Below are 20,313 nucleotides of genomic sequence, written 5' to 3'. Positions count from 1 at the left end.
TGGGCATCAGCCTAGCAGAGTGGGTGAACCCATTACGTATAAAATATCTGGGTTTAGATCCCAGCTCTACTTGTACAGATTCAGGCAAATTACATGCTCTCATTGTTTCTTTTGTCTTCTATAATACGGACATAATAATCATCCCTATTTCATGCCACTCTCATGTGGATTGAGTGAGTTAATGTTTGTAAAGTGCTTGACAGATGCCTGATGCAAACTAAGTTTGCTACTTATTACCTAATTATCAACAAGGGGTTGGGACTGCAGAGATATGGGGAATTCTTGCCAATCATTACCTATTTTGTGGATTGAAGGTGCACAGAAGAAGACACTCTGGGGTTGAGAACACAGGGCGATGAAGCTATTGATGGGTTACTCTCTACCTGTTGGAGATGTCTGTGCAGGAAATCATTATTGACAGACTTTCCAAGGGAAGAGCCTGTTTCACACAGGATAGAATTCATTTCTTATGTTGCCCCTAGCAACAATGCTAGTTTTCCCTTTGTTAGATCTCAAGTAGATGAGTTCAAAGGAAACTGTGAAAAATAAGTCTGAATAGCAGATAATCAGGTTTCATCACATCATTAAAAGAAACAGAGGCACCCAGAGACTACAGCTATTTCAACCAATGAAAATGTAGAACATAGAGGGAGTCTTTGGAAAGAACTGTGTATGGCACTTGCATATGAAAATGGTACCATTGACCTCTGCTGGTCATTTCCAGAATTATATATTGTTTCTATAATGCAGGGGATAGATTTCAAACCATATGATAGTTGTTTAGCTCCTGGATCCCTGTCACGATATGTTGCTCCCAGAACAACCCCCGTGCGTAATATTGGTATTCACACACTTTGAAATTTATTTGCCACACTGCTCTGAGCACAATACAAATTGATATCCATGTGTGTATTTTCCCATTCTTTTTTATTGGACATTTTATTAATATGTTGTCCCTGAGAGGTAGATAAAAGTTACCTTTTACAGAGAGGGAAATTGAGGTGGGTTGATTTACACACAAGACGTCTGGGACCAGAATTCATATCTGGTGTTACCCAATCCAGTGCTGTTTCCACAAGACATATGCATGTATACTAAAGGCAAGTGTCTCCCTCCCTCAAGCTTGGCATCACACCATTTTGCTTAAATCATCTAATATTCTGGTGCATTGCTTGAGAACAGTACTCTGTGTACCTTCCTGTGATCTGGATGACTTATCTGAGATGCTGTTGTCAGAAGACCAGAGTCTTCTGAACTTCCTCTGGTTGATGTTCCATAAGAGATGGTCGATAACTAAGTTCCCTCCTTGTTGGGTATCCCTTCCCACATGTTCCACAGCTCACTCTCAGAGGGTCAGGTGTGCAGCCCAAAGGCTGGGGTGAGACCTCAGGAGAATACAAAGAAGTTCATCAATCATGTGAGGATGGGTGACTGCTTGATTTCATCTTTGAGAATCTTTTGGAGAAGAGGACAGTGAGTCTCAGGAAATATACCTCCATCTGACAGACAGAGACTCTTCATAGTAAACAGACCCGATCGATGCTGCTTGAACCTATAGAGCAGCTCCTGAGCAATAATATCTCCATAATCATGAGACAAAAAAATTTGATTCTGTGATTCTGGAGCCCCAGATGCCACAGACATGCCCCCACACTGCCAGCCTGCTTAGCTATGGAATTAGTCATATGGTCTCAGTTTGTCACTGAAGCCAAAGCTCAAGAAAGGAAGGGCAATCACTTGATAAAACCTCAAGGTCAGACTTTCCCAAATTGCGTGCCATCATAGCTGGATGTTGGAAAGCCATGTGAAAGTACTGCTATCTCAGGACTTCCAACCACACCCACAGAGTCTTGATAGAAGATGTGCAGTCCCTTACAGATGAGAAATTTGCCTAACAACTTCAACGAGTGATGAGTGAAGAGCAAGAGAAAGTGGAGGAAGGAGGCAGGGGGAAGATATGAAGGTGGGCCACAAGCAAGGGCGCAACCACTTGCCCCACTTGAACCCAATATCTCCTTACCCTGATTCAGTTAACACCTGGGCGACAAGACTCCATGTTTGGAGGACACTCATATTTCATATTTAGTTAGAACTCATGGCTAGTAGGAGACCTGGGAGAAAATAGCAAGACAGAGAAGTGAGGAGATAGGATATTATATAGCTTAGCAATGTATAGCTTAGGCAGGAAATGCAGGGTCCTGCAATTAGGGAATCCTAGTACCAAAGAATCCACTAGTGTTTATTAGGAATCAAGGAGCAACAGCATCTCAGTGGTAGCTTTTGCATCTGGTGGTAGCTTTTGCTTCTGTGACTATACTCATTTATTTTGTCTATGTGCCACTGGATCCTACAAATCCCTACCCAGAGTTTTTGGAGCTGTATAGGAAAATGCTACCACACAGTCAACAGTGTGGATTCTGGATGTCCATAGAAACCACTATTCACAGCTAGAGGACCCCATGGACACCTTAAATGTGTATATGGGCTTCACCAACTACTTCTGAGGTGGAAAGAGAAGGTCCCCTAAATTACCTCCCCTACTCCCTTATCTGTTGTGTATTCCACTAGGAAGAAATGTCTGGTTCTGGTCATCAAACATCCTTCTCTCACAAAAGCCCACCTGACTCACACTGGTGACCAGCATATAGAAAATTCCCAGAGAAGCTACAGCTAAAGGGGCACCTTGAGCGTCTGCCTCTGGCTTAGGTCTTGATCTTGGGATTGAGTCCCACATCCAGCTCCCCACATGGAGCCTGCTTCTCCCTCTGCCTATGTCTCTGCCTCTCTCTGTGTGTCTCTCATGAATAAATAAATAAACAAGTATTTAAACAAAATAGAAGCAGCTATGACTAAGAATGACCTAGTGGAAGGGGAGGTGGGCGGAGGCATGGGGTAACAGGGTGATGGGCACTGAGGGGGGTACTTGATGGGATGAGCACTGGTTGTTATACTAGATGTTGGCAAATCAAACTGCAATTATATATATATACATATATATATATATAATTGCAGTTTGTATATATAGTTAAGCAGGCTGAGATGCTGTTAAATTAAGTATAATTTTAATATATATAATTAATTTATATATATATAAATATATCTTTAAAATAAATATTTTTTTAAAAAATTTAACAAAAAGAGTAAGAAAATAAAAAGGATGACCAACAGTCCACCTCCCATTCTTTTCACATCTGAGTGAATAAGTCTTTGCATTATTTGGAAATTCTCAGGAGCACTACTACTCACAGATAAAGAGAAACATTATTAAATGTCTTTTTAACGCTTCTATGGACTTTTCTGAAATATTTAGAGATGCAAATTTCTGGCCCATCCTTGATTGGAATCCTATGGTAAAGAATGAGGAGAGAGTGTCTCCTTACCTGTCCTTGGATGGCTTTAAGGGCACTTTTTTTTTTTTTTTAATCTCTAAGCAACACATTTTCAAGTGAGATGAGTCTCTCTTGTCATGATTTTGGGTTTTGTTTCATCAGCTGCTTTTAATTATAGACATTTTGTTAAAATGGGTTTTGGTCTGAATAATGCAGCATTCTAAGTATGCTTTAAGACTATGATTTACCGACACACACACACACACACACACACACACATACACACACACATATATATATATAGACACAAAACCAGCAGATACTCTGGTAGAGTAGTGAACCATATTACGTGTGTTTAATTTCTGAATAAATTGAATTAGATCAAAACTATTTGCAGACTTTCCTAAAATCACTGGATATTAAGGACCAGTAGCATCTATGCCAGAGAGCCACTGCTATTGGCTAATTCTAACAGCAAATAACAGTCTGATTCTTCATACCTCAGTGCATGGAAGCATGTCCCTCCTGAGTCACAGGGGAGAGGGTCATCGTCGAGTCCACATTACTGAGCTGAATGTACAGGGATTCTTTTTATGACGATTATTTAACTCCTCCTTGGTTGTCCCAGCAAGTCTTCCTCATGTAACTCTGTGACTCCTGTACTTTACAGACAGAAAATCTCCAGAAACTTTAGGAACAAATTCTGAAAAGCCAATGAGCAAGTGGTGCTGAATACTTTTCTTTTTTTTTTTTTTCTTTTAAACCAGTTTCATTGTCTTAGTCAAAACAGGATGATTAAGTGATCATTTTAAATTCTTTTTTTATTAGTAATTTCAAGTAAAACAGCTGAAACAGGAGTGTTTATTTTCTATTAATAGAAATGAATTTGGACAAAAAAAAAGAAAAAAATGTGAGCTCTATCAAATTCATTTAATTGCTGTGTTTTTCTTTTACACAATAGACTCCCCTTCACTGTAGTTCTAGAAATACATGGTCTTCCTGATGCCCTGTTGGAAGGTCAATAGCAGCCTAACACCACATCATAGTGTCTATACCATCCACCTCACTGTGTCTCATCACACAGGCATGTCATCATCTCACATCATCACAAAAAGAAGGAGGGTGAGTACAGGCCAATAAAATATTTTGAGAAAGAGGGAGAGATCACATTTGCGTAACTTTTATTATAGTGTGTTGCTTTAATTATCCTATTATTAGTCACCATTGCTAATCTCTTATCATGCCTGATTTAAATTGAACTTGATTATAGGCATGTACCTATAGAGGGAGAAAACAGTATATATATAGGTTTTGTTACCATCAGTGGTTTGGGCATCCACTGAGGCTTTAGAACATATCCCCCAGGATAAAGAGGCAGATACTGTATTGGATTGTTTATTTTGTTTCATGATACACTATGCACACATTGAATATATGTCATCCTCATGTACACATAAATCTATAATCCCTTGCTTCTTGCTCATTTATAAAGCTGTCATTTCATGGTTTAAATATAGAAAATTGACACATAATAGAAATTTCACAAATGGGACCGCCTGGGTGGCTCAGCGGTTTGGCGCCTGCCTTTGGCCCAGGGCGTGATTCTGGACTCCCGGGATCGAATTCCGTATCGGGCTCCCTGCATGGAGCCTGCTTCTCCTTCTGCCTCTCTCTCTCTCTCCCTCTGTGTCTCTCATGAATAAATAAATAAAATCTTTAAAGAAAATAAATTTAACAAATATTTGTTGAGTGAATAGATACCCAAGTAGCTGGAGGTCTGATATGTTCAAAATATAATATCCAGGTATTGAATTGCTTTTCTTAGCAGATTTAAGAATCCCAACTGAATCTTTATGGTCTATAATATAAGTATTCCATTGGCCACTTCTGTTCTATAGATACATTGTCTTGTATTCATGGGAAAGTTAGAAAACTTGGAACATTTTAATGAAATTTCTATAAGGTTAGATTATAAGTGGTAATATCTATGGGTGTGTGGTATGATGATCGGTGGACCGTGTGAGAATGCGCGTGTGTATGTATTTAAGTGTTCCTCTAGGAAACATTAACAACTTCATATCAGTACTCAAATATTTTCTTGACATTTTAGTGTTTGTAAAACCCTAACTCTGGAAACCATTGTGCTATAGAAAAATAGGATCCCAGCTACACTAGTGGGGCTAGGCAGTTGCTGTGTAGTCTTTGTCTCTGTTCATATCTATTCTCTAATGCATTTGGATTCTTTCTAATCAAGAAAAAATCTACTTTGCTCAAAGTTTGCACCTTACACAGCCTAGAGGAATGATTTTTTTTTTTTCAATTAAGCTGCAAGTGCTTTGCTGAAGAGCATCTGAAAATCAATCACGGTACAAGGCACACAGTGTGAGCCTGTTATCTTCCATGATTGCAATTCAGGTACTGAGAATTCCATTTTGTGTCAGCCAGAAAGTTTGGGTGAACTAAGTATCTTTTAAAGTTTATAGGTACAAATGAAATTGGCACTTTGAAAAGGACCCTAGAACATAAAGAAAGATGTAGCGGCCCTTTCTGTCTTTAGCTTCTGTAACTATTTTGACAAAGTGGATCTCCCCCAGTTTTAAAGAGAGTGGCTTTGAAGGAGGTTGATAGCTTTAAAAAATGAATTGATGAGAAATTTTGATAAATCACTAAGGTAAACAACAGCTATGTTTGACAGAAGGAGATAAAGTGGCAGGTAGCACAAAACCTGAATTCTATGACTTACTGCTAAAAACAATTGCTGAACCAAGACTCAAGAACTATATAGGGATATAAAAGAATCAAAGAATGATGTTTCAGCGATAAGCATGGGATATTATATTTCTTTGGGGAAGAGCATCCAACTATAGAGTGTAAAATAAATATTTTTTTCTAAGAATTAAATCATGGTAACTGGTTTTAACTATGCACCCCCAAGCCACAGTGAGGATTTGAATCTGGTCCCTGTTTTACTATCTTTGTGATTCTAGACAGGTTTCATTTAGCATTTTACACCTAATTTTCCCTTCTCTATAAAATGGGAAAAGTAAAAGACATGGCATTATTAGAAGCATTAAGCAAATTATATTGGAAATGTTGCCCAGAGTGTGAGCCCCTTGTAAGTACACAAGTACTGATCCCCTTATTACCGCCAAACTAAAGAGCTCCTTGCTTTCACTTTCCTACCATCACACTAGAGCTGCTTCACAGCACTGGGGTTTAAGGAAAAGAAGAAAGAAAGAAGAAAGAAAGAGAAAGAAAGAAAGAAAGAAAGAAAGAAAGAAGAAAGAAAGAAAGAAAGAAAGAAAGAAAGAAAGAAAGAAAGAAAGAAAGAAAGAAAGAAAGAAAGAAAGAAGAAAGAAAGAAAGAAAGAAAGAAAGAAAGAAAGAAAGAAAGAAAGAAAGAAAAGAAAGAAAGAAGAAAGAAAGAAAGAAAGAAAGAAAGAAAGAAAGAAAGAAAAAAGAAAGAAAGAAAGAAGAAAGAAAGAAAGAAAGAAAGAAAGAAAGAAAGAAAGAAAGAAAGAAAGGTGGAGGGAAGGAGGAAAAAAGAAGGAAGGAAGGAAGGAAGGAAGGAAAGAATGGAGGAAGGATCAGTACAATGTTTCTCCAGAACGACTCAACGGAATGGGAAGTGTTTTATAAAAACACACACTATTTCCCTAAACTTGAGATCAGTGGTTGAACAAAATCTTAGATATGTGGTATTTAATGTTAAAATTTTAATGGCCCTCAGCAAAGAGACTTTGAAGAAAATTCAATGAATTTCCGTAAGCCGGGTGGATAAGCACATGGACTCCAACTCTATTCCGACGCTACAAGAAAATACACTGAGTCGCACAGCCAGAGCTTTGTCTTCTAAGTGTGTGCAAATTTGAGGCCAGAGCTGAAATGGTAACACCAGAGTCGGGGGGATGTCTTGCTCTTCTGGGTATGTCGAACAAATGTTTAAAGACTACCAACTTGAGGAGGGAGCCTGGGACACTTAGGTTTTGTTCTGCTGGTAACCAAGAAGAACGTTTATGAACATGAGGAAACTCAGAGCTGGAGTCAGGAATTCAGGGACTGTCTGGCAACAGTGGCAGACAATGTGGTTGGTAAAAACCATCAGTGCTTGCTGATGAAGCATGTGAATTAAGAGAAAAGAACAAAAAGCAGTGGAACATGAGCTGGGGGGGGCACGGGTAGCAGAGGAAAACAGGCAGTTGGCACTAAGAATCACATAGTGGGAGAAGGGAAGGATGTCACACAGCACAGTGGTTTCCCAAGTGCTTGGTGCTTCAAGTCTACAAGAGGAGAAAGGCTCAATGAACCTTCTGAGGAAGATCCGGAACAGCCGTGGGGTGTGGAACAGCCTCAGAGCTCAGCAAGGTGTAGGTGATCAAAGTTTTCTGAGCAAGGTGCAAAGTTTTCAATGGACGAGTTCACTCATTTTGGCCCTCAACAGCGGGGGGTGGGGGGGGGTCAGAAATGCCTTCTGTATGTTCCTCCCCCCAGTCCGGCCCACATTATTTTCTTATAAGAGTTTTACTTTAGAGATGCTGTTCCTATGATTGAGAAAATGCCCTCAGCCGATATAGGAGGGTCATACAAATCCCAGTGACGCTTTCTCATCCTCTGATTTACTTTTTTTAATATTTTACTGTGGGTTAGAGGTATTTCGTATCTCAATATCAGAGATCATAAAACTTCAATTAATCTATGTGAATTCCACTTCTACGGAGTATTTTATACAATGATGGATTGATAATAGATGTAAATATGCGGCTTTATAAAAATTCACATTAAATGCGTTGTGTTAGACCAATTATCATTTAGAATTTTTGATTCTCGAGCAGCCACACACTTCAGGAGTACATCAATATGCTGTAATGTTATAGAAGCAATTTATTAGCAACACGGAATGTGATAATAAGAGTCACGGAAAGTTTAAGTACTTTGCCATTTCTTAGTGATTGGGACCTTAAATGGAAGGGAGATTGCTCGGTTTATGCATGGCATAGCTTATATATCTAAATTCCACCCAAACTCTCAGACCTACAGCAATGCTTATCTCCAAGGATGGATGGGCTTATCTCTATCTCCTGGAGGTATCCACAGCCATATGATTAATGTGGTACAGTTCCTGGAACATCCATTAATGTAAAGTCATTAAAATACTTTAGTGATAAATAGTTATAAGAGAGAATGTAAATTTGTGTGTGTGTGTTTTTTTTTTTAGGCAAAAATGGGTCTTTAAAGAAAATCTAACTTTTGACCAGCCAATTTCATCTGAACTCTGAAGCTCTCCATTCTCTTGCTTCTGTCCTCAAAGTAATTTATAGGAACACACTGAGAGTCATGATTTCCATTATGTTTTTTACAATGAATATTCTTAATTTGATTTATCTTGATCACTTTTATACAGCCAATTGATCATTGGTTTCCTCACCATTCTTTCACTTAGTACACTCAAATGCACACACAAACACTCACCACCACCATCATTAGCTCAGGGATTGTGAAAATTAATTGTGCATGAGCTTAAAACAGGAGCATGTGCTGTGTCCTCGGAAGCAGTTGGAGATCCAGTCCCCTTTCCCACCTTAGATTTGGAGGCAATTTCTCAAGGAGGAAAAAGTGAGGTTTTTCTTGTCAGGGGCTATCTACAAAGCCACCTGTGAAAGGTGTGGGTGGGACAATTCAAATGAAAAGAAATGAATAAAAATTACATGCTGAATGATCTATCTTCTTGTTTTAAAATATTTTTTTAATTTATTTGTTCATGAAAGAAACAGAGAGAGGTAGGGACACAGGCAGAGGGAGAAGCAGGCTCCCTGCAGGGAGCCCGACGCGGGACTCGATCCCAGGACCCTGGGGTCACGCCCTGAGCTGAAGGGAGACACTCAACTGCTGAGCTCCCCAGGCTCCCCTCTATGTTCTTGATATCTCACATAAATGGAATTATACAGAACCAGTCCTCCTGTGACTGGCCAGGTTCACTCAGCATAATATCTTGAAGTTCGTACAAGTGGCAGGTGTTAGAATTTCCTTCCTTTTAAAGGCTGAAAAAATATTCTACTGCACATATATACTATGTTTTCTTTATTTATCTATTGATGGACATTTGGGCTGCTCCCGATTCTTGTCTATTGGGCATAATGCTGCAGTGGACATGGGTGGCCAGATATGTCTTCAAGATCCTGCTTTCAATTTTTTCAAATATATAATCAGAAGTGAGAGAGCTGCATCATATGATAATTCTATTTTTAATGTTTTGAGGAAACTACCCTGCTTTCAATAGTGGCGGCACCATTCTCTCTTCCCACCAGCAGTGCACTCAAAGATGTAGAGCGGAACTACTCTGTAGATACTGTTTTGAATCATTTTGAATAAGCTTATTGGAGAGGTGCTCATTTAAATACAAAAAAAAAATCCTACCCCACCCATAATACTCTTATTATACTCCCTTTCATAGATGAGGAACCTGAGGCTCAGAGACAGGCAACATGTCCCCGGGTTCCAATGCCCCCAACCCCATTAGCACTTGCTGTTCTCTGTTGTTTTACATAGTGGCCAGTCTAATGGGTGTGAGGGGATAGCCTCATTCTGGTTTTGATTTACATTTCCCTAATGCTTAGTGATGCTGTGCATCTTTTCATATTCCTATTGGCGATTTGTATATCTTCTTTAAAAAACTATCTATTCAGGGATGCCTGGGTGGGTCAGTGGTTGAGTGTCTGCCTTTGGCTCAGGGCATGATCCTGGAGTTCCGGGATCGAGTCTGATATCGGGCTCCCTGCATGGAGCTTGCTTATCCCTCTGCCTGTGTCTCTGCCTCTCTCTGTGTGTCTCTCATGAATAAATAAAATGAAAGAAAGAAAGAAAGAAAGAAAGAAAGAAAGAAAGAAAGACCATCTATTCAGATACTTTGCCCATTTATTAACTGGATTATTTTGTGTGAGTGTGATTGTTGTTGAGTTGTAGGAGTTCTTTACATATAGTGGATATAAACCCCATATCAGATATATGATTTGTCATTACTATGTAGGGTGGTAGGTCCCAGGCATCCAAAGTGTGCCGCTACCTTTCCATAAATGCTCTGAGTCAGGTGAGATAGAAAACAGTTTGGGGGCAGCATCCTTACAGGGCAGAGCACTGAACTCATGTTCCACATTCCTCTTTCCATCCCGAAAGAGATGCCATGAGTTGGGAGCGTTCTTGTGTGCTGGGGAGGGGATGGCTAACGTGGGGAAGGAGAACAGGGTTCCTAACTGCTCCAGCACACCTCGTGTTGGCCCTGTGCCTGCCTGAGGTGCTAGACTTTCTCAACTGGCCTGGAGTCCTGACTAAGGAAACCTGGCTCCTGTATGGATTTGGGTCAGTGTCTCCATGCAGGAAGGAGGGACTGGGGCTTCCTATTGCACCATCTGGTTGACATCATTCCTCTTATTTTGCCTTTGCCACAACCATTTGTTCAAACCGAAAGCCATTGCACACATCCTCATCAGCTGTTTATTCTCTCACAGTAGCTTCCGTATATGAATGGTACCTTTTCTTTTCTGCCTATTCAAAAATGAAACAAAACCTTTGGTTTTCACTAGATGAACAGTAATAGATGTTTCCACACAGAAGTGTGAGACTTTTAGCTGGCTAAGTTTTTGTTTTGATTGTTTTGTTTTGTTTTTAGCCAAAGCCATACCTACTTGCATGACGTATAACGTATACAACAAGTATAACAAAATAATATTTTGCATGGCTGGATTCTTTTGGAATCTTTATACATACCTGCATTTTTATTTGGTCAATATTACAAGTTACATTATTTTTTAAAGCTTTTATTTATTTATTTATTTATTTATTTATTTATTTATTTATTTATGAGAGATACACAGAGAGAGACAGAGACACAGGCAGAGGGAGAAGCAGGCTCCATGCAGGGAGCCCGACATGGGACTCAATCCTGGGACCCCGGGGTCACGCCCTGACCTGAAGGCAGACGCTCAACCATGAAACCACTCAGGCATCCCACAAGTTACGTTATTATTCTTTTTTTTAACCACTAATTGCATTTGGTCAGCTCTGTCCCTTCATTGAGTTCTGTATCATGACATCCCTTTGTGACTTCTAAAACAATTAATTCTTGGCCAGGATCTTAATTTTTTCCCAATAAGAAGTTCCCGGCTCACTTCGTTTTCCTCTGCCACAAACCCAGAATGAGCCATTGTTCCAAAGAATTTCACATTCTTTTGGTTAGGAATGGATTTCAGAAATTATAAGGTGACACTCAATCCGCTCACCGATACTAGGATTTCTTTGTCCCGGGTCTCTTAATTGCTAGATTTAGTAATATATTTTTAAAAGCAAGAGTTCATTGCATGTTTTCTGTAACTTACACTTTATGAAGGTTACCACCATGTCATTTGATAGTACATTTTCCATGACGGTAATATCTCCCTTGTTTAGCATAGGCTTTAGCACCATAGGTTGTCTTTTTTGACTGGTTAATGCTTTTTATTCTGAATTTCACTTTGTTGGGTAGCATGATTACAAACACTATGTATTTGGTTTGACTTTGGTATAAATTTCCTCTTTTCTTTATTTCTAGCATTTCTGAATCCAACTTTGTAGGCATGTTTCTTTTACCTAATGAGTTGGAATTTATGTTGTAATCCTATGTGAATTCCTTTCTTTTTAATAAATAATTTGAGTCTATTTATTTATATTTACCTAGTGTGGATCGAATATTTATTTTCGTTGTATTTAATTTTATGGTATTAATGGAATAGTAACCATTATAACAAAAAATAATTGAAAATAATAAAAAAAAAAAACTAAGAACACAAGAACAACCTTCACTGATTTTCTAAATTCTATGGGAGACATTTATTCCTGTCATTTCTTTTCACTTCTCATTCTCCACTATTTTTCACCCTGTATTATATATAAATTCTTAAAGATAGAGACTTTACACTTTAGTATCCTCAAAAGTTTGCTGGCAAATGTTGAACATTTGGAGGAAAATCAGGTTCTACTTTGATTTGTGGCACTTAGCAGTTTTCCTGAAAAAGTTACCATCACAATTGTGCTGTAGATACTCTCCCACGAGGTCACTGAATGTAGAATTGCAGAGAGATGCACACCTCATGTTATTACAAGAGCTTAGCCTGGCACATGGCTCATAATTAATGCTTACAGACTCTTTTAGGAATACAAAATTAATAAAAATATACAATATTGAATTCATTTATGGCCCTCTATCAGAAATATCAGTGGGACAATTCATGTTTTTTAGGTAGATTGTATGAAATTATTTTTCCTTACCCACAATTCAACAGCGTAGAGAACTTGGTTCTTAAACTTTAGTCTATATATCAGAATTCTCTGCAGTTCTTTGCAAAACACAGATTGTGGGCTTTACTCTGATTCAGTAGTTTGAGGATGTTGCTTGAAATTTTGCATTTTTGTCAAATTTCCTATGGCACAGCTGCTGCTGTCCAGGAATCATAATTTGAGAACCACGGGTATATAGAAGAGTAAAATAAAATTTCTACCTTTACTATTTGAGACTGCAGCAGATTCTTCTAATGGATGAATGGTATTTTAGAACATATAAGTGAAAATATTATTAGAACATATAAGAGACACCGGTTGGCTCAGTGGTTGAATGTCTGGGCCCAGGTCATGGTCCTGGAGTTTTGAGATGCATTTCAGCATTGGGCTCCCTGCCAGGAGCCTACTTCTCCCTCTGCCTGTGTCTCTGCCTCTCTCTGTGTGTGTCTCATGAATAAATAAATAAAATCTTAAAAAAAACATATAAATGAAAATATGCTTTCGTTCTATATATTGGAATATGTGTAAACAGAATAATGGCCCACACACAATGTCCATTCCCTAGTCCCCAGAACCAGAGGATGTTTTACCTCTGGTTACATGACAAAAGGATTTTGCAGATGTGATTAAGGTGAAGGACTTTGAGATGGGAAAATTATTTTGAATTATCAGGGTGAACCTGATTTAATCTAACAAATCATTAAAAGCAGAAAAACTAAAACAGCTAGCTTAGAAAGATGTGATGTGCAAAGGATTCAAACCATTTTTGCTAGCTTTGAAGATGAAATAGGGGCCATAAGCCTAGGGATGGAGTCAGCCTCTAGAACCTGAAAAAGCAACAAAGTGGATTCTTTCCTAGACACTCCAGAAAGTGATGCAGCCCTGTTGATGCCTTAATTTTAGCTTTTGAGGTCCATTTTAGACTTGTGATCTCCAGTATTATAAGGTAATAAATTTATGTTTTTTTTTTCTTTTTTTTTTTAAGATTTATTTATTTGAGAGAGAGTGGGGAGTGGAGGAGGAGGAAAATCTTAAGCAGACTCACTCTGAGCACAGAACCTGAGGTGGGGCTTGATGTTGACCCTGAGATCATGACCCTGAGATTACAACCTGTGCCTACAACCCTTCAGTATACTTAGTTTGGGAAAGTAAGTCTTATTATTATTATTATTATTATTATTATTATTATTTACAGATTTTATTTATTTATTCATGAAAAACAGAGAGAGAGGCAGAGACACAGCCAGAGGGATAAGCAGGCTCCTCGCAGGGAGTCCGATGAGGGACTCGGTCCTGGATCCCGGGATCATGACCTGAGCTGAAGGAGGTGCCCAACTGCTGAGCCACCCAGGAATCCTTGGGAAAGTAAGTCTTAAAAAAAAAAAATAGTGGTAGAAAATAACATGCAGTAGTCATTCCACTCCTTCTAGCCACCATGTTACAAAGGACTTTTTTTTTTAAAGACTTATTTTAGAGGTTTGTATTTAACTACATATTTATCCAATCAAATGATAGCTTAATAGCATGAAAATAACACTACTAGAGATCTTCATGTCAAATGTCAAATATACATTCAGAGTTTTTATATATTCTGCAGTAGTATGACTGCTTTCAGGGAAAAATGAACACTTATTTTAGACTCTTTTACATAAAGACAAATTTTGCTTTAGCACCACCACGTTCCAAATATCTTGAATATGGTTATATGGGTGGTGGCTAATAATTTCTGCTGGTGTTGGCTTCTCTTTGCTTTATTTTTTTAAAGATTTTATTTATTAATTCATGAGAGGTACAGGGAGAGGCAGAGACACAGGCAGAGGGAGAAGCAGGCTCCATGCAGGGAGCCCAACGTGGGACTCGATCCCAGGACCCCAGGGTCATGCCCTGAGTCGGAAGCAGACACTCAAACACTGAGCCACCCAGGCTCCACTGTTTGCTTTATTTTTGCAATTACTTTAATAAATATATGAATGGTCTTTAGATGAAAAAATAAGCCATCCATTGCCTCCTTTCCACCAAATGTGAAACACTCCCTTATCTGACATTACAGTGGGTGGAGCCGGGGCCTAGTGACAGAAGAGAGAGTGACATTTCATGCTCAATAAATGAAAGTAGTGACTTAGCCATTAATTGGACTATGAATTGCTGTTTTCTAAAAGTAGTTCTTAACAACTATATATTTGCTTATTTATGTCTGTTTTACACTAAAATCAGGGAGGAGAATGAAGCTGTACCCTTTTAAAGGAACTGTTTCTTTAGAGAACCCAGTTCTCTGACCAACTCTGTTCACTTAAAGATAGCAAATAACCTTATGTAACCAAACCTTGGGGATTCAATGTTTCTTTGGCAATTGTAAACTATCTGAGTCAATTAATGTAAATTGATTTTTGCTATTTCTGAATATTCACCTAATAGAAATATAGCAAAAATATACACAAAAACAATATCGCAATAGGTTGTTTATTGTCAAACAATAGTCTGTAAATCCAAAAATCATTTTTAGCTTCTTATAATTTGAAAAATTTGTCATGGATATTTTTGCACTTATTTGCTGCAAGTAACAAACATTTTGTATACATGTATTCCAGATGTTTTTAAAGCACTCCTGTGGCAAACTTGCTGCAAAATACATTGATAGAATGGTGAGGAGCTTTCTGTGGGTAAGGGCTCCCCATGCTGTTAAATAAGACATTGCAGACATTTTAGGGGAGCTTGAAGGATTAAAAAAGAAGTTGAAATTGGCAGCTTCAAAACTATTGTCGTGAATAACACTTATTGTAAAAAATATATATTACAGAGAGGAGCAGAGAAAGATGATCTATACATGAATAATTTGTTTTTAATGTTCCCCCAAAATACTAAACTCTGTTTTTCTATGTTTTGACCTATAAAATGTTTTCTAATATTTGGTTTTTATATTTTTATGTACTATTTTACCTAATTTTCCATATTGTACAGTAGTATTTATTTTTTTAATTTAAAATCTTATCAAGTGATACATATTATGATTAAATATATATATTTTTAAATATCCTCTTTCAGGCTTAACACAAAGAAAGCAGTATCATACTTCCTCCCATCCCTCAGTCACTTGTGTTCATGGAGATCATATTCTCACCACTGTTGGAAATTTCTTCTCATTTTTAAACCTATAATTTAATTAGCATGCTCCTACTAACATTTCTGGATTGACTTTATGGTTTTGCATTTATTATTGTCTTGCTATTTTGGAAAGCGAGAAGCTAACACCTTTAGTCACCCACACACCTGCCACTACTATGCTTATAATGCTTCCATTATAGGTATAACATAATTTTGGGCTGTTGTAGCCAGTGTTCTCATTATTATGACAATATAATCAAAATTCATGGCATAGCATGAAGTGAGGTTTGCATTTTTTGTTCCTAAGGCTTTTTGGTTTCCTCTGGAATAAATAATGCCCCTTTTCATTGTTTGTTTAGTTTTTTTTCTAAGCACTTACCATTAATTCATCTCCAAATATTTTAATAAAATTATAGCTCTTTTCATTTTGTAGAAGAATAGTTGGCATTCTGTTAGATTTTTTTTGGTTTGTTTGTTTGTTATTTTTCCTGGCAGCAAGGCAGGGTCTGGCTGCATCACTTCCAGGACAAAATGAAAAAACAAGTCCTCTGGTTCAAAAATCCCACTAAAGGTACTAAAAGATAAAGTCTGTTTCTTAAAAGATATGACATTATTTATAAAACATAGTAAGGATAATAGTGCTATATGAATTATGACATAAATTACAAAAAATCTGATATACCTTTAAATAATATAAGTAATATTAATTTATTCATATATCCTGATTGATTATAAGATTTTATTGGCTTTGTTTTCTATAAATTCATTTATTGCTTCAACAAAATTTATTCTTTTCCCAGCCTTGTTTTCAATCAATATAATTGAAAATGACTTTGGCTGTTCTTGGATAAAACAAGATCACAATAATTTCATGTGATTTTTAATTTTGAGAAAGATCTTTCTGCTGATACAACTGGTACAGAGTTAAGAGTCTTTTATAGGCAATGACGACATTGGAATACACTTGGATGAATTATTTCAGAATTTAAATTTTAATATAAGGGGAGCTGATGGTTGTTGCAGGACGGTTTTTCTCAAAAGATTTAACTCTTGATACACATCCATTTCATATAAGTCTGAATTCAATTTTAAATGTAAATTTATAAAATGACACTACAATGGTTACTCCATTACTTGCTGCTACTTCTAGTGCTTGTACCAGTAATGAAAATGGCTTCATGATTTTTATATAATTTGAAATTTGTCTTTGCGCATTGATTGCTGTGTCTTTCAGGGCAAGGACATTTCAATATGAAAATTGTGCTATTTTCAATCAAATGTGATGATTTTTAAATTTAATTAGATTGTGGGTATTTGCTTTGACATGTTGTAGCAGTTTGAAAAGCCATAGAAAACTGTCCCAAAAAGAAATGCCTCTTCTCACAAGGCAAGTTGGCTCTCTCTGCAGCTCCCACTTCTGCTGTCACTGCTGGTACGTACTAATCTTAGCTCAGGTTCTACACCTGGGACTGACCCTAATGTGCATGCAGAATGCACACTGCCCACGCCTGCTGTCTGCCCTGCCAAGGGCCTGAGCCCATATGCACACAATGCCACCTGGTGGGCCTCCCTTTCTCTCACACATGCTCCAATTGGTCCCTTGGACTTCACATAAAACACAAGTCCAGAGATAAAGTTAAGAATTTAATGTCTGAAAAACAGCATAAAACCAAGCACAGGGCTCTTCCAAAAGTGTTGGTGCATACTGCACAAATTGTGTGGCCATGAAGCCAGCCCCAAGTAAGGCTAATATCTAGTCAGTAAAGCACAGTCTAACTATTCATCATGTTTGCAGCTTGCATCCATTGTGATTAGGCTGGCATTGCTTCTAATTGCTCAATGCTGATGGCATATGACTCATTAAATAGTTTGAATTCCACCCGAAATGCCTTTTTATTCCCCAGCTACAATCTGGCTATTGCTCTAAAAACCAGCTGCCACATTTTTTGCCCTGAAGCTTCTCTTCAGCATCATGATAGAAATTCCTGCTACTTGATTTCACTACTTATTTATTGTTTTGGAGGACCATTTCTTCTAGTACTCCTTCAGAAAGGGTGCATTGACATACTTGATAGGATCTATTTTAAAAATATATATTGTGTTTGATTCTTAATTTGATTAATATAGATTTCTAACCTGGAATGTATAGCATAGAAGCTTGAGTGAATTTTTCTTTTGGCTTAAAGTTTCTGTTATAAAGTCTGATGACATTTTTCTGATCTATTTCATTCTCTAACTCCCTGGAGTATATAAGATTTGATTTAGTTATCTGTTGCTGAAAACCCCCAAATGCTAGTGCCTTCAATAGGACATAAATGTATTTCTCTTTCACGTAACAGAAGCATTGAGGTAGGCATCCTAGATTTCTTAATTTGCTAGGTTTACCAGAACAAAGTACCACAGGCTGGGTGTCATAAACAACATAAATGTATTTTCTCATAATTCTGGAAGCTAGAAATCCATGATCAAAGTGTTGATAGGTTTGGTTTCTACTAAGACCTCTTTCCTTGCTTGTAGATACTTATCTTCTTTCTGTGTCTTCACTGGTCTTCCTCTGTGTGTCTGTGTCCTAAACCCTTCTCGCAAGAATACCATGAGTCACATCAGATTAGGTCCCATTCTAATGTCCTAACTTTACCTTAATTACCTCTGTAGAGTCCTTATCTCTAAATAGTCACATTTAGAGGTACTAGGGGTTGTGATATCAATGCATGAATCTGAGAGGGACAGAATTCTACACATTCCATCAGACCTTCCAAATTCATGTCTTTCCCACAGGGAAAATATATTTATCCTATCACAACAGCCGCCAACTCTAAATTCTAAATCTCATCTAAATATCATTTAAATCAAGTAATGGTGAGACTTGAGTTATGATTTATCCTGAAGCAAAACTCCTTCCCAGCTCTGAAACTGTGAAACCAAAAAAAAAAAAAAAAAAAATTATCTGCTTTCAAAATGCAATGTAAAGATAGCCATGGGCTAGGCATTCCCATTCCAAAACACAGACAGAGGAGGGAGGAAAGACGAAAGGAGTCATGGATCCCAAGCAAGTCTGAAAACTAAGAGGGTTAATTCTATTGGATTTTAAGGTTTGAGCATAGTGCTTTTTGGCTCCTTGATCTGTCCTCTGGGCCCACCAGGATGACCCCCACCCCCAACCCCCGAGCCCTTCAGAAAGTAGCCCTGCCCTCAGAATCTAAGGAGGTAGCTCCAGTCTCTGGAACTGAGAAAACAGCCTTGCCTTTTGGACCTGAGCCTTCTGGGCCTATGCCAACCTCTGAACCATCTGCAGGGTCACTCTCCTCTGGCTTTGGAGGATAGTGAATGTTTGCTATCTCTATGGTCCCATCCTGTAGAATCACAGGAGTCTGACATCCTCCTTGATTTTGTCCTGTTTCCCTCTCCTTCAGTCAAAACTGTACATTTCTCCTGGTAAAAAAATTCTCAACAATCTTCTTGGTCTTTCATGCAATTCACAGGGGCCAAGGCATCAGACAAGAAGTTCCCCCACAGATCTCTGTATGCCTCCCATCTCTATTCCTGATTTCTGGTGAGATGGCTGATTGTATCCATAAGTCACACGCTATAATCTTTTGAGCAAATGTTTTTCCAAGACTTGAACACTCTCTCTCTCTCTCTCCCTCTCTCTCTCTCTCTCTCTTTTTGCAATATGAAAAGGGTGAGGATTTTCCAAATCCTCAAATTCTGGTTCCTTTTTGCTTAACAATTCCTTCTTGAGCTTATCTCTCTCCTCCTATATTTTACTATAAACAGCAGGGGAAAATCATGCTGGGCCTTCAACATTTTGCTTAGAAATCTCTTCAGCTAGAGGTGCCTGAGTGGCTCAGATGGTGAAGCATCTGTCTTCAGCTCAGATCATGATCCCAGGGTCCTGGGACCAAGCCCTGAATTAAGCTCCCTGCTCCGTGGGGAGCCTGCTTCTCCCTTTCCTCCCCTCACTCTCACTGCTGTCTCTCACTATCTCTCTCTCTATCAAATAAATAAATAAAATCTAAAAAAAAAAAAAAAAAAAAGAAAAAGAAATCTCCTGAGGTAACTATCTGTCACTTACAAGTTTACTTTCCACAACACTAGAAAACATTCTGGCCAAGTTCTTTGCCACCTTATAACTAGGATCACCTTTCATCCACGTTCCAAAAGCATCTGCATTTCCATCGAAGACCTAACAAGAAGCAATTTGGATGTTCACATTCTGCCAACATTCTATTCATAATCATATGTCTATGCCACTGAGATGTAGAAGGTTTCTCTACAGCTCTCCTCCTTTCTTCCTGAGCATTCACCAGAATCTTTTCAATGTCCATTTTTTCTACCAGTAACCTCTTCAAGGCATTCTAGACATGTTCTAACATGTGCCTCAAAATTCTTCCAGCCTCTGCCCGTGACACATTCATGTGTAGGTATTTGCTAGAGCAGCATCCCAGTTCCCTGTTTCAAGACCCATTTGCTACGGCTTCTTTAACAAAGTGCGACAGTCTAGGTGAATTAGATGACAGAAATCTATTTTCTCACAGTTCTAGACGCTAGAAGTCAAGATCAAGATGTCAGCAGGA

The 20,313-nt window shown here is 38.1% G+C and overlaps 1 pseudogene; it reads right to left on the bottom strand.

Moving 5' to 3' along the window:
* Positions 1-1,386: 1,386 nt before the first annotated feature.
* The window catches only part of LOC112925847 (mesoderm-specific transcript homolog protein-like), a 38,637-nt pseudogene continuing 19,710 nt past the window's right edge, over positions 1,387-20,313 (bottom strand).

The sequence above is a fragment of the Vulpes vulpes genome, chromosome 5, assembly GCF_048418805.1.
Source record: "Vulpes vulpes isolate BD-2025 chromosome 5, VulVul3, whole genome shotgun sequence".
Lineage (NCBI taxonomy): Eukaryota > Metazoa > Chordata > Mammalia > Carnivora > Canidae > Vulpes > Vulpes vulpes.
Note: the sequence above shows the minus strand (reverse complement) of the source record. Positions and strands in the feature narration are given on the sequence as shown.